We start from the raw sequence: 14,631 nt of genomic DNA on the forward strand, positions 1-14,631 counted from the left end.
GTAATTAGAGCAAAATAAGCGGTAAATGTAAACATGATGCAATTTCCCATATAGACCATGAATGTTTGCCTTAAGACCATGCAAAATGATATCTTAGGCTATGATGTCTAGGTCCATGATACGCGAAATGTATCCTCAGGTCATGAAAATGTTGTCTGCAGGCCATGAAGATGACGCCTTTAGACTATGACACCTTCGGATTATGATAGAAAGAAATTAAACCCTTAGGCCATGATATGATGTCCGCAGGCCATGAGGATGATGCCTTTAGACTATGACGCCTTAGGAACATGATATGCATAAAATAAGTCCTCAGGCCATGACATGAAGTCCGCAGGCTATGAAAGATGATGCCTTTGGAGGATGACGCCTTTGGGATATCAGTAATGAGTAAAGAGAGCGTATCTGTTTTTGACATTTGTTGATACTTATGACTTGATTTGATTCGGGCACATGTTAACTTCGAGCACGATGCAATCTTGAGCTTATGCAAATTTCGAGCACAATGCAGTCTCAGGCACAATGCGGTGATGCATTTCTTCGGGCACATGCAATATCGAGCACAATGCAATGATGCACTTCTTCGAGCACAATGTAATATTGGGCACATGCAGTATCGAGCATATGTAATGGTGCATTTCTTCGAGCACATAAAATATCGAAAGCATGCAATAATGTAATTCTTCGATCATAAGTCAATATTGGGCATATGCGATGATGTATTTCCTCGGGCACATGAAATATCGAGCACATGCGATGATGCATTTCTTCGGGCACATAAAATACCGAGCGCATGCAATAATGCAATTCTTCGAGCATAAGTCAATATTGGGCATATGCGATGATGTATTTCTTCGGGCACATGCAATATCGGGCACATGCAATAATGCATTTCTTCGGGCACATGCGATATCGAGCGCAATGCAATGATGCATTTCGGCATTCTCGGGCATAATATAATGATGTAGTTCTTTGAGCATAGTGTGATATTAGGCGTAGGTGCAAAATGATGCAATATCGGGCATAATGTAATTTGTCAGCACAACAGTTGCATTGAGGGCATACAGTAGCCTGGGCGTTCGCCTTATTGGAAGGATCGAGTGCCATATGTCGGGCTCAAATGTGGTGATGTTGATTGTTGCAGTTGCCTTTGTATACGTACCTGTATTTTCTACATTCAAAGAAAAATAGTTAGTTTTAAGGGGGGAGGTTGATCTGTATCCATGATTTGGCGCAGCATGCTCCTTTGGCTTGCCATCCACACCTCTTCGAGCGTCTGTTTTTTTTTTCATAAAAGAGGAGAAGGGAAAGAAAGAAGAGAAAAATAATAATAATAGTAATAATAATAATAATAATAAAATAGAAAATTAAAAAAAACTTTGAAAGATTTTGAAATTATCAAATAAAAGCTAATGTCGAATCTTTGACCATGGCATATGTTGAGACTTTATAACGTCTGACTCAAAAGTGGAGCCGTCATTTAATCTTCGTTGTAAGCTGACTGCTTGTTGAGAAGAAACTTTTGGTGAAATTTTGAGTTTACTCAAAATTTCTGCCCCAGTATGAAGATGTGCCAGGAGAAATCTTGATGGAATTTTTGAGATCCTCTCAAAAATTCTGTCCCAGTTATCAATAGAAAAAGGGGAAATGAAAGTTTTATTTATAATAAGACCGAACCCCATAAGAGTGCCTACGTATCCCTCTTAAACGGGAATCAGGTCTGACGTAGTTCCAAATTACAAAAGAGCATGAATCAATCTCTAGATGTAATACTTTTTCATAGAATCTGAATTGATAGGTTTTGGCCAAACTTCTCCATCCACTTCTGCAAGTATGAGGGCTCCTCCTGTCAGTACTCGAGATACTATGTACGGACCTTGCCAGTTTGGTGAAAATTTACCCTTTGCCTCGTCTTGATTTGGAAAAATCCGCTTCAAAACCAGTTGCCCAGGTGAGAAATGTCTGGGTTTAACCTTCTTGTTAAAAGCTCTGGCCATTCTATTCTGATAGAGCTGACCATGACAAATGGCGTTAATTCTTCTTCCATCTATTAATGCCAAATTCTCTGCCTGACCTTGTATCCAATCAGCATCACTCAACTTTGCTTCTTGGATGATCCTCAGGGAAGGTATCTCAACTTCGGCGGGTATCACAGCTTCAGTGCCGTATACTAAGGAGTAAGGTGTGGCCCTTGTGGAAGTTCTGATTGTGGTACGATACCCCAACAATGCGAAAGGTAGCTTTTCCTGCCAGTGTTTGTGATTATCGATCATCTTGCGCAATATCCTTTTGATGTTTTTGTTTGCTGCCTCAACAGCCCCATTCATCTGTGGCATGTATGCTGTAGAGTTTCGATGACTGATCTTGAACTTCTCACACATTGATCTCATCAGGTCACTGTTTAGGTTGGTGCCTTTGTCGGTGATGATTGACTCAGGAATTCCAAACCTACAAATAATGTTGTTTTTGACAAAGTCATCCACAACTTTCTTTGTCACTGATTTATGGGAGGTGGCCTCAACCCACTTGGTGAAATAGTCAATTGCGACAAGAATGAATCTGTGCCCGTTGGATGCTGTTGGCTCGATTGGACCAATGACATCCATGCCCCATGCTGCGAACGACCAAGGTGAACTAGTGACATGGAGTTCGTTGGGAGGTACTCGAATCATATCTGCGTGAGTCTGACATTGATGACATTTCTGGACGTAGCGAATACAGTCTGTCTCCATAGTTAGCCAATAATATCCTGATCTCAGAATCTTCTTAGCTAATGTAAAACCGTTCATGTGAGGGCCACATGTGCCTACATGTATCTCTTCGACCAGCCTGCGAGCCTCTTTTGCTTCGACGCATCTTAGCAGCCCCAAATCGGGAGTTCTCCTGTAGAGGATTTCCCCACTTAAGAAGAATTGGGTTGCTAACCTTCGAATTGTACGCTTTTGTACACTTGTTGCATCTTCTGTGTATTCACCACTCTTCAAATATCTTCTAATGTCATCGTACCAGGGCTTTCCATCAGGCTCTTCCTCAACATGGAAACAATAAGCCGGTTGTTCATGTATATGAATGTGAATAGGATCGATGTAATTGTGATCAGGGTGTCGAATCATAGAAGACAGAGTGGCTAAGGCGTCTGCGAATTCATTTTGGACTCTTGGTACATGTCTAAATTCTGTTTTGACAAACCTTTTACATAGCCTATGCACGCACTCCAAATATGGTAACAACTTTCAATTTTTTGTTGCCCAATCACCTCGAACCTGATGGATCAATAGGTCTGAATCCCCTATTATTAGCATTTCCTGGACATCCAAGTCGATCGCCCGTCGGAGACCTAGTATGCAGGCTTCGTATTCAGCCATATTATTTGAGCAAAGGAATCTGAGTTTTGCTGATACTGGATAATGTTGCCCGATGGGTGAGATCAAAACAGCCCCGATGCCGCATCCATTCAGATTTTTAGCTCCATCAAAGAACATTCTCCATCCATCATATTCTTCAGAAATGTCCTCTCCCACAAAAGCCACCTCTTCATCTGGGAAGTAGGTCTTCAGCGGTCTGTAATCATCGTCCACGGGATTCTCTGCCATGTGGTCTGCTAATGCCTGTGCTTTCACTGCTTTTTGCGTGACATACACTATGTCAAACTCGCTCAATAATATCTGCCATTTTGCCAGTTTACCTGTGGGCATGGGTTTTTGAAAGATATACTTCAAAGGATCAATCCTTGAAATCAGATAAGTAGTATGCGATGAGAGGTAATGTCGTAACTTTTGGGCGACCCATGTTAGAGCTCAACAGGTACGCTCTAGTAGAGAGTATCGGGCTTCGCACAATGTGAACTTCTTGCTCATATAATATATTGCCTGCTCCTTCCTCCCTGTTTCATCGTGTTGTCCCAAGATACAACTGAAAGCATTGTCCAATACTGAAATATACAAAAGTAATGGTCTACCTGACTCTGGTGGCACCAATACAGGAGGATTGGATAGATAGTCTTTGATCTTGTCAAATGCCTGTTGACATTCACTTGTCCATTTCACTGCAGCATCCTTTTTTAACAGCTTGAAGATAGGTTCACAGATGACAGTAGACTGAGCAATGAAACGACTGATGTAGTTAAGTCGCCCTAAGAAACTCATTACCTCCTTCTTGCTCTTTGGTGGGGGAAGATCACGAATGGCTTTGATCTTTGACGGGTCCAATTTTATACCTCGACGACTGACAATGAAACCTAAAAGCTTTCCAGCAGGCACACCAAAGACACATTTTGCCGGATTCAATTTCAGATTGTACTTGCGTAGCCTGGCAAAGAATTTTCGTAAATCCTCCAAATGATTTAAACTTTCCTTTGATTTGATGATGACATCATCCACATAAACTTCAATTTCCTTATGGATCATGTCATGAAACAAAGTAGTCATCGCTCTCATGTACGTAGCCCCAGCGTTCTTTAATCCAAAAGGCATCACCTTGTAGTTATAGACGCCCCACGGCGTGATGAAGGCAGTTTTCTCAGCGTCGTCTTTGTGCATCTCAATTTGATGATAGCCGGCAAAGCAATCCACAAATGAATGAGTTTCGTGCTTAGCACAATTGTCGATCAGTATGTGTATGTTTGGTAATGGAAAGTTATCTTTAGGGCTAGCTTTATTGAGATCTCGGTAATCCACGCAAACTCTGACCTTGCCGTCCTTCTTGGGCACTGGAACGACATTTGCAAGCCAAGTTGGGTATTCTGTCACCTGGAGTATCCCAATATCTAATTGCTTTGATACTTCTTCTTTGATTTTCAAACTCATCTCGGGCTTGTATTTTCTCAGCTTCTGTTTTACCGGAGGACATGCTGGATCAGTGGGCAGTCGATGGGCTACGATTGAAGTACTTAGCCCTGTCATGTCTGCGTAGGACCACGCGAAAATATCCTTATTCTCTATGAGAAACTTGGTGTACTCTTTCTTGTCTTCTTTTGTCATGTGGATGCTTACCCGGGTTTCTTGTATCACCTCTGCATTTCCCAAATTCACCACTTCTGTCTCTACCAAATTTGGATTGGGTTTTTCCTCAAACTCCTCAACCCTTTTGATTAACTCCTCGGGAACCTCGTTGTCTTCGACTTCTTCTAAGTCGTTAATGTTAAGTTGAGCAGTCTCATTGTATGCCATAGTCTCAGATTCGACATTTTTATAATGAATTTTGCTGGAGAAGAAAAAAAATAGCAAAAAAATTAAATACAAGATAAAAATGGGGAAAAGAACTTTATTGATAAAGATCTGAAAATTTCGTAAGTCCTCATTTGAAAGAAATACAGGGGACGGGAATTAAAATGTTTATTAAAAACTCTTTTATTTGAATTAAACTTGATAGAAAAACATCTTCCAAGGCTACCCAGATGCTCGACGAGGTCTGGATGGAGTCGAGGTCCAGTTGCTGACGCTGATCTTTGCCTCCTTGCTTCCACTAGGGCCCTCTTTCTCCTCCTCGTTGATCACGACATTGCAAACTTTCCCCCTCTTCTTTGGTTAGCGATAACCCCTTCAAGTCGTCTGAGATCTCATCAATATTGCCTCCCATGAAACCTACTGATCGAAATGACTGATACAATGGCGGTATGGGTTTCTTCAATGGATAGTAGTACCTATCTCTAGGTGGTTGCCAATCGAGCCATTCTTCGGTGGTGTACTTATACACCAAACCAAAAGTGGTGGAATGTCGAACAGGCTGTATAGGTTCGACTATCCCTTGTAATTCAGCCCCCAAACCTTTCCTAAGCTCGAAACCAAACCAGGCCATCATATCTATGATTTTTTGGCTGAACCAAGGTTGCAACTCAATATTACCAACAAGCTCCACTGTATGGTACATTTCACCATCCATATTCTCTCTTCCTTCAATCGCGTATACAGGATGCCCCTTTTCCCCACGGACCACAACCTCTTCGTAATCCCATTCAAACTTCAGGCATTGGTGAAGAGTAGATGGGACCGCTCCAGCCATATGAATCCATGGACGACCCAACAATAAGTTGTACGATGAAGGGATGTCCAAAATTTGGAAAGCTATGGGGAAAGTGACAGGACCAATGAGCATGTCCAAGGTTATCTCCCCAATAGTGCCTCTCTGAGAGCCATCAAATGCCCTCACATTCATCTTCCATGTCTGAATTTTTGCACTATCCACACCCAGCCTCGTCAGTGTGCTCAGAGGGCAAATGTTTAAACCTGAACCTGCATCAACTAATGCTTTGTTTATCACCTTATCCTGATATTGAACCGAAATGTACAAAGCTTTATTGTGAGTTGTTCCTTCGATTGGCAGCTCATCTTTGTGAAAAGATATTTTGTAATCCTCAAAGACCTGCCCCACCATTTGGGATACTTCTCCATGAGTGATGTTAGACGGGACATAAGCTTCACCAAGGATCTTCAGAAGGGCATCTCGATGAGTTTCGGAAGATTGTAGTAACTCCAGAATTGATATTTGGGAAGGGGTTTTACTCAGCTGCTCAATGACAGAGTATTCTTTAGCTTTAACCTTTTTCCAAATACTTTGATCCTCGAGCTCCATGACTTGCGCTTTGGATTTGCTAGAGCTTTCCTGAACCAAATTTTAAGAAGTGTAAATTCTTCTAGATCTGGTGACCCCTGTTGCAACATCTGTCTCTTCCACATTTGTTTCTCTTTTGTTGTAATCCCAAGGTACAACATGTGTGTCACATTGTATTGGGGAGGAGGCCTTATAGACAGCGAATGGTGGTCTGGGTGCAGCAACTTCTACTTCAAATGGGGCGAGTCCTTGCACTATTAGTGGTGCTTGGGCAGTGGTAGACATGACTTCTTCTGTTTCGACGGCCCAGATAGATTCTTCCCAATCCCAGACATCACCATCTTCCACCATGTTGACTTGATGGTTAGGGAGAGGATTATTCGCAACATTCGGTGTAGGATCCTTCAGTTGGATGGTTTTTGTATCAATCAACATTTGAACCTTATCCTTAAGGGCTCTGCAAGCTTCAGTGGTGTGGCCCTTCATCCCAGAATGGTAGGCGCAGACCTTGTTAGAGTCGTACCATTTCACGTGAACATCCACAGGGAATGCAGGAATTGGAGAGACGTACCCAGCCTGTTTCAGTCTCTCATAAAGTTGCGCTATGGGTTCAGCCAAAGGGGTATAGGTTTTTGTAGGTCTTCTTTCATAGGAAGGTCTGTTTCGGTAATTTGGTGTTTGAGTGGGGGGTGGAGTTTGGAAGTGTGTTGGTTGAACATTATAGACAGGATATGAGGCATGCAAATATTGAGGAGGAACATTTTGGTAATATATTGGCATGGGTTGGGGAGATATAGGGGGTGGAGCTGAGGGATGTTGAGGGTATGGGGTGTGAGGGTATGAGGATGGTGGTGGGTTTGTTGTCTTGTGCCTCAAAGGGGTCCTAGTTCCATGAGCCATCATTACAGAACCTGTTTTCTTTCGACTCTCTGTCATTCCACCAGATTGTAGAGCCTTGTTGGTTGCTTGTAAAGCCTCCAAGTTGATGATAGTCCCATTCTTTATGCCTTCTTCAATTCTTTCGCCTAGTTTGATGATTTCAGCGAAACTCTTTTCAGCCACCAGCATCATTCAGTCATAGTATTGTGGTTCTTGGGCACGGATGAAATAGTCTTTCATTTGAGATTCTTCCATAGGGGGTCTGGCCCTAGCCGCCTCAGATCTCCATCTTATGGCATATTCTCTGAAGTCAGTTGCCATATCAACCCAATTTATCCATTTCCGCGAGTCTTGCTCAATGTACCATGACAGGGCCTCCCCAGTAAGGCTTCTCATGAACAACTTCATCTCCCCACCCCTACAAGTTTGTCACAATACATTCGTAGGTGGGCTTTGGGATCCCCAATGCCATTGAACGTCTCAAACTTCGGAAGCTTGTATCCTTCGGGCAGTTCCACATCAGGATGCATGCACAGATCCTCATAGCCCAATCCTCCCAACTTTTTGTTTCCTTCCACGTGTTGTATCCTATTGGTCAAGTTGTCTAATCTCTCAGTCAGGTTTTTATTAGGATGTCTTTCTGATGGGACTCTGATTCATGGAGGTCATAAGTCAGAGGGGCAGTTTCAACGTATATGGGATTGGGATTGTTGTTCCCAAAAGTATATGGGATATTTGTGTTTGGGGTTGTTTCTGGGACAGTTGGTTTGGTATGTTTGTAATAGTGGTGAAATGGAAATTGGGTATTTTGGGTGTGGGGTTGTGGAAAGACATTTGGACGAGTGGGTTCAGGTGGGGATATATGGATTGGAGGATTGTCTGGCGTGGCTGTTTGATTAGGAGGATTGTCTATGTTTTCCCCAAATTGGGTTCCAAGAGATATAGACAACTTGGCCAAATCACGCATGCTGGCTACCTCTTCTTCCAATTGCGAAATCTTGCGCTCGAGTCTTAGGATAAGATTACTTTGAAGTTGTCCTCCCTCAGAAGCTTCTACCCTTTCAGTGGTGCTGTTGTTGTCAACCATTTTTTCTTTGTCTTTTGAGCTTGCTCTTTGAGAAGAAGGAGAAGAGGGAGTCCCTTTTGATCGTGTATGTGCCAGGATGAAGGACAGATCAACCTTAGGAAATGGGAAAACAATAGAATCAAAAGAAAAGAGTTAGGGGGTTAAGATAATATCACAATATCAACACGTTGTTTTGAAATAAACGCCCTAAATGCAAGGAACCTCGTTGAGCCAGAGGTAGGCCTAAGCGACACATAAGTGATGCATAATAATTAATTCAAGCCTTATTTGCCAATTTGGAGTTTAGAGTTAGATAATAGAACAACTTTCGATTATTAAAATAATTTCTGTTTATTACATCAATCTAAAGATAACTAAAGGGCTAGGGATAACATATGGGGAGTAAAGAGAAATAAATAATAAAAACTTTAATCATGTTGCTCTCCAATGTTAGGCACAATCTGCTTCTTCATTTCTGGGGTAATGTCATAATCAGTGTTGAGGAGGTTGCGAGCCCATCTTCTCTCTTTTTCATCGCCAAAACCAGGAAGACCTCCTTCACTCAGATCTCTATGCTCTGCATCTTCTAAAAGCCATACATAATATTCAGGTGTGCAGAAGGGTCGGTGCTCTTGAACATCGATAGTTATCACATTCTTCCATCTTCGCAGTATGGTGTTCACTTACGGTAATTCTGACCCAAAGTCATATCCATAGTGGCTCATGTGGGATCGCAGAGGTATCATTTGGATTTGTCCGAATTGTCGAAGGACTCGAAGTGGTGCGTATGGTTGCACACCATTCAAACCGATAAGCTCAATGAAGTAAAGTTCATTTCCTCTTATGATGGCACGTCGTGGCTTCAACCAATAATACTTCCGTTGGATTTCAACGGCTGAGCGCTCCTTTAGGTATGTGAACCAGTCTTCTGTCCCCACAGGGGAGATAAAATGTTTCATCCTTAGGGGATGGTTGATAATTTTGTTCCCCATAGTCCCTCTAACAATGTCTACTTTATTAGCTCTTTGGTAGAAATGTTCGACGGCCCAAAGTTGCAGCAGAAAGTTGCACCTCTCAAAGTATCTTTTGCCTTTGGTGCATGCAGTCAAAGCCCTTAGAATTTCTGCAAGTATCATGGGGACCAAGGTTTTCCCACCTCGAGCCAACATACGAACCACATAACATAAGCTGGTGTGGATCTTTCCTCCTTCTCTAGGAAAAACCAATGAGCCTAATAGGGCGACAGCGAATGCATTAAGACGATACCTTTCCCATTTTGCAGAAGAGCAAGCAAATTCTCTATGAAAGTTTTGATGACCTTCCTCATCCCCAAAGCGTGAATATAAGAACTCTAAAGAAATCCAACCTTCTTTCAGACAAAGTAGATTTGGATTATGACACACGCCCATTTGCTTCAGAAAAGATCTTGGACTTGTCTTGTGTGGAACAATCATTTCCAACTCTTTGTATGCGAGACCCATGAATCCTCCAACTTCTTCTATTGTTGGGGTTAGCTCAAAATCCCTGAACTTGAAGACTAACCTCTCAGTGTCCCAGAATTTCAACAATGCCTTGATTAAGTGACGATCTGACTCTACGGAGATCAAAGCAGTGAGGCCGCCTAACAATTCATTTGCTTCTAACTCTCAATTTTTTTGAATATCTTTCCACCAAGTCTTCAAAATGGGATTAACCTTGACCACCATTTGCGTGTTGGGAAAGTGAGGGTAAGCCATGACTCTGCAAACAAAGTAACAAACAACTTCTAAACTCCATTTTGGCAATGTTGACTTGATTTAATTATTATGATCACGTTGACACATAAATATGCAATTTGTCTAAGGGTGTTGGGGCCCTTTAGACGAGAGGGTGGCTACTAATTACATGGATTGACACCAAGGGTCAAACCTCCTAGGGCTTATGCAGCATGTATGACTTAACCAGGACTTCTAAGAGTGGTTTGACACGGACTTGAAAGGGATTCTATGCGAGAGGCTCGTGGCTTCGCGGTAGTAAAACTATCCACTACGTCCACGCATATGCCGACTCTCTATAATGGGTATTTGAATAAGATGGAGTAGTTGTGAGAGGTGCAAAGGCACAACATCACGAGAATAAAATAAAAAGAAAGAGAGTCCCAATTGAGGAAAGTATGAGCGGGATGCCAATTATTAAAGCAGTAAACATTTAGCATTTAAATTGGAAAATGGTAACATATAGGCAGTTTATAAACAATAAATAAATAAGCATAAATAAAGGAAAGTAGACATATAAAGATATGAAAACTACGCAAATAAAGCAAGAGGATACGAGATTAAACATGTAAACAAATAAGGGGAAAGGGAGGAGGTGAAACATGATAATAAACAATTAAGGAAAACGGAAAGGGAGGGACATGAAGAGGAGACAATAAATAGGGCAACAAAATAAGTTAAACATGGTAAGCACCTAATGAATAAAATAAACCCCACATAAATAAGCAATTAACACGTAATGGTAAGAACCTAATATCCCCAGCGGAGTCGCCATTCTGTCGCACCCCATTTTCGCGGAAAACGGGTTTTGTGCACGACCTAACAACTCTTTTGGTATTTTTGAGTTTTGGAGTCGCCACCTAACGAATTAAGGCGCGTTAGGGCACCTATCTAACCTAACTAAGTCTAACTAAGGTCAATGGACCAGAGATTAGGGTAAGGGTTCAAATTACCTCGAGGGGAAGGTGTTAGGCATCCCTCGAGGTCCACAAGTGTGGGTCCCGGCCGTATCTCATGCAATCTATGTGGGGGTACAAGTAGCAATCAAGGTCGTTTAATTTATTAATTTATTTAATCTTACTAAGTGATAACAAATATAAAACAATTAATACTATTAATTTAAGCATGCAAGGCTAGGTGATGACAATAAATAAAAGAAAAAGAAAGTTTTATTTATATTTAAGCATGAGACTAAGTTATAAACAAAATTTATAAATATTAAACAATTAATATGTGAGAAAGTAAGGTTTTGAAAATTGAGCAAGTTTTTGAATATGAATTTTTATTTTTAAAAAAATGTTTGTTTCTTTATAGGGATGATGCCACGATATTATTGATCGCGCTCCTCCACCATAGAAACAATTTTGATTTGAGGTCAGTCTAAAAATAGTTATGTTTTGAAAAATGATTTAAAAGATTTAGTTCACACGTAGGCACATAAACATTTACATATAAATGCACATAATTCTTTTTGAAATTCATGGGTAGGTGGTACTTCCGGGGATGCGTCGGGTTTAAAAAATTGGAACTAGACCTCGTAGTTCCTTTGACTTTCCCACTAACGATAGGTTAGAAGATAGTACTTTATAATTTATTTCAGAAATAAGCAGAGTCATAATCAATCCAAAATTTAAAGAAAGATTGAATTATGTTGCAAGGTTTTGATATGAAATATTTTTAAACTAAGTAACTTGCTAGATGCATAAAATGACTCTAATAAAAAAAGTTGCATAATGAATGCGGAAATCTTCAAGAGGACAGATAGGATTTCTAATGATATTAACTAATTTTAAGGGGAGGGCACAAATATGCACAAACAAATTTTGTTAAAAAAATTTATTTACAAACCTATAGACATGATTTCTAGGTGTTTAAAAAAAAATAAAAAAATGTAACATATATATGCATGATTTTGTAAATGATATGAACAAATTAAACCTTAGACATGGTTTCTACATGACAATATGATGCTAAAATTATAACATTATTAAAACACCTAATCGGCCTATTACTATGATTTGCTTTTAACATTAACGGAATCTAGTTTATTATTTTAGACTTTATTAACAAAAGTGTCAAGAAAATTGAAAATTGATTAGATTATAACACCTATAAACATTAAATCTAGGTGGTTAAAGACAAACTTATAGGCATGATTTCTAAAAAATATAATGAACAAATAAGCATATAAATCCCCCTCCCCTAGACGACCCCCAAATAAATTTATTATATGATCTTTAGGGTTACAATTGTTACATCATTCGGATAAATAAAATAGCGAAAAAATAAAAATATATAGATATATATATACATTCAAACAAATAAATAAATCCTTCTTCAGTTAATCTTCAACTTGAACTTCAAATATGAAACCTGTCAAAGTAATTAGATAACTACACAAGTAATCACACTTGTTAGTTAAGGTGAGACAATATGCAATCGTTTAATGACGAATTCTACATACAAAACAATAGCTTACACAAATTGTGAATGTAAAGATAGTGTGAATGTTAAGAATACTAACCCGTTAAGCAAAACGAATTGATTCAACCTTTACTGGAACAAAGTAATAAGATAGCAAAGAAGAACCCTTGAATAATTACCGAAATATTAATGTTTTGTTAAGTAGCAAGAGAGCAAATGAGAGAAGGGAGAATGATGAGAGAGTTTTGTGATTGAGAGTGAATGAATGTGTGAATGTATAAAAGGAGTCTCTTTATATAGTGGAGGAGGGGGGAACAAATAAGGGAAATTAATATTTCAAGGAATCAATTATAATACAATTTTCCTTATTTTAAAGGATATCCAAATCAGAAAATATTAATATATTTCATTACCAAATATAAACAAGTAAGAAAAATAAAATAAGAAGAGTAATATATTTTCCTTAAATAAAGAAGAGCCAAAAATCTTTTTACCATATACGAATCAGTTTAAAGTCTTATTACCCAAACAAATCAAATAAGGATATTCAATATATTAGTAATACACAAATTGACAGAATAAAAGGAAAAGAATTATTAAGAAATCACTTAAATATTTTTACTTCCAATGAGCCAAAAAGATTTTTAAAATAACTAATATTATTCTACAAAATAACACAAGGAAGATAAATAAGGTTGTCATAGACAAACAAGTAACAATTGATCAAATCCAATATTAATGAAAACGGAGGGATTAAACATATTGCGGACAGGTTATGAAAGCCAAATATTGAGTCAAAAACTAAAATTTCGAAATAAGTAGAAAACCTCAAAGGATGCTAGGAACTAAAGCATATAACACAAGAGCGCATTTATATGGATCAAAGAAATAAATAAAAAAAAATCACAGATTATTAACAATATAATTGTTCAAGATAGTGATTTCACATAATTTTTAACATGCGACAAGCAAAGCATTGAAAATTCAGCCACACCAAAAATTAAATTAAAATAACAGCGATTTTAGTCAAAAGAGAGCAGACCTGGACGGATTTGTAAAGAAAAAATCCGTCAAAACCGTTTTCAAATTCATCGAGCTCGTCATCTCGCTGTCCGAAACTGCTGGTGGGAGTTGTTGTCGTCGCCGGTGCCTCGCCTGGCTGCTGCTGCGTGGTGGCTGTCGCCGGCTGCTACTACCTGCAAAGAGAAAAGGAAAGGGAAGAGGAGAGACGGAAAGGGGAGAGAGGGGAAGAGGAGAGAAAGAGGGAGAAGGGGGACGACGGGAAAGGGGAGAAAGACGAAGGAGGGGAGGAACGACAGGAGAAGGGGAGAGGAACAGCTGCCAGCGGCTGTTGGCTCTGGGCGACTGGTGGCTGGAACTGCTGTCCGCCGCTGGAGTTTTGTTGCTGCTGCTCCTGGTTTCACCGGCGGTCGCTGCTGCGTCTGGTGGCTGTCGTCGGTGGTCGCTGTTGCTGCTAGGAGAAAAAGAGAAGAAGGGGGGAGGAGAGGAGAGGGAAGAAGAGGGGTGGCGGCTGGTCGGAAAAGGGAGGAAAACGAAAGGGAGAGAGAGGCTGCCGGCGACGGTGGGTTGGTGGTGTTGGGAGAGAGAGAGGCGGCTGATCTGAGGGAGGGAGAAGAGAAGGCTGGCGGCTGATGCTGCCAAGGAGAGGGAGGGAGAAAATTTTTTAGGTTTTGGGACTTTTGGTGTTAAAAGAGAGTGAAAAGGATGATCTCAACCATTAGATTAGATAGAGATGGAGGGTTAGGATTTGATCTAGAATTTAATTAATTTTAAATAGACGGATGAGATCAAATGGATGATTTCTTGAAATTAGATTGACAAAGAAATAGAGTGGCTAAAATTGCAATAACATTTGGCTAGAATTGGAATGAAAGAGAGGCTATGATTGTAATAAAATTTTAATTGGAGTGGCTAGAATTGAAAGAAATTGGAATAGAA

The 14,631-nt window shown here is 40.0% G+C and overlaps 1 long non-coding RNA gene across 1 annotated transcript; it reads right to left on the reverse strand.

Annotated features, from left to right (window-relative positions):
* Positions 1-11,268: 11,268 nt before the first annotated feature.
* On the reverse strand, positions 11,269-14,336 carry LOC112940723 (uncharacterized). Its single transcript, XR_003245002.2, has 2 exons — positions 12,773-14,336; positions 11,269-12,621 (listed from the first exon to the last, which is right to left on the reverse strand). It is a non-coding gene; the product is annotated as an uncharacterized lncRNA (long non-coding RNA).
* Positions 14,337-14,631: the final 295 nt, after the last annotated feature.

This window comes from Solanum lycopersicum, chromosome 1 (genome assembly GCF_036512215.1).
Source record: "Solanum lycopersicum chromosome 1, SLM_r2.1".
In the NCBI taxonomy this organism is placed as follows: domain Eukaryota; kingdom Viridiplantae; phylum Streptophyta; class Magnoliopsida; order Solanales; family Solanaceae; genus Solanum; species Solanum lycopersicum.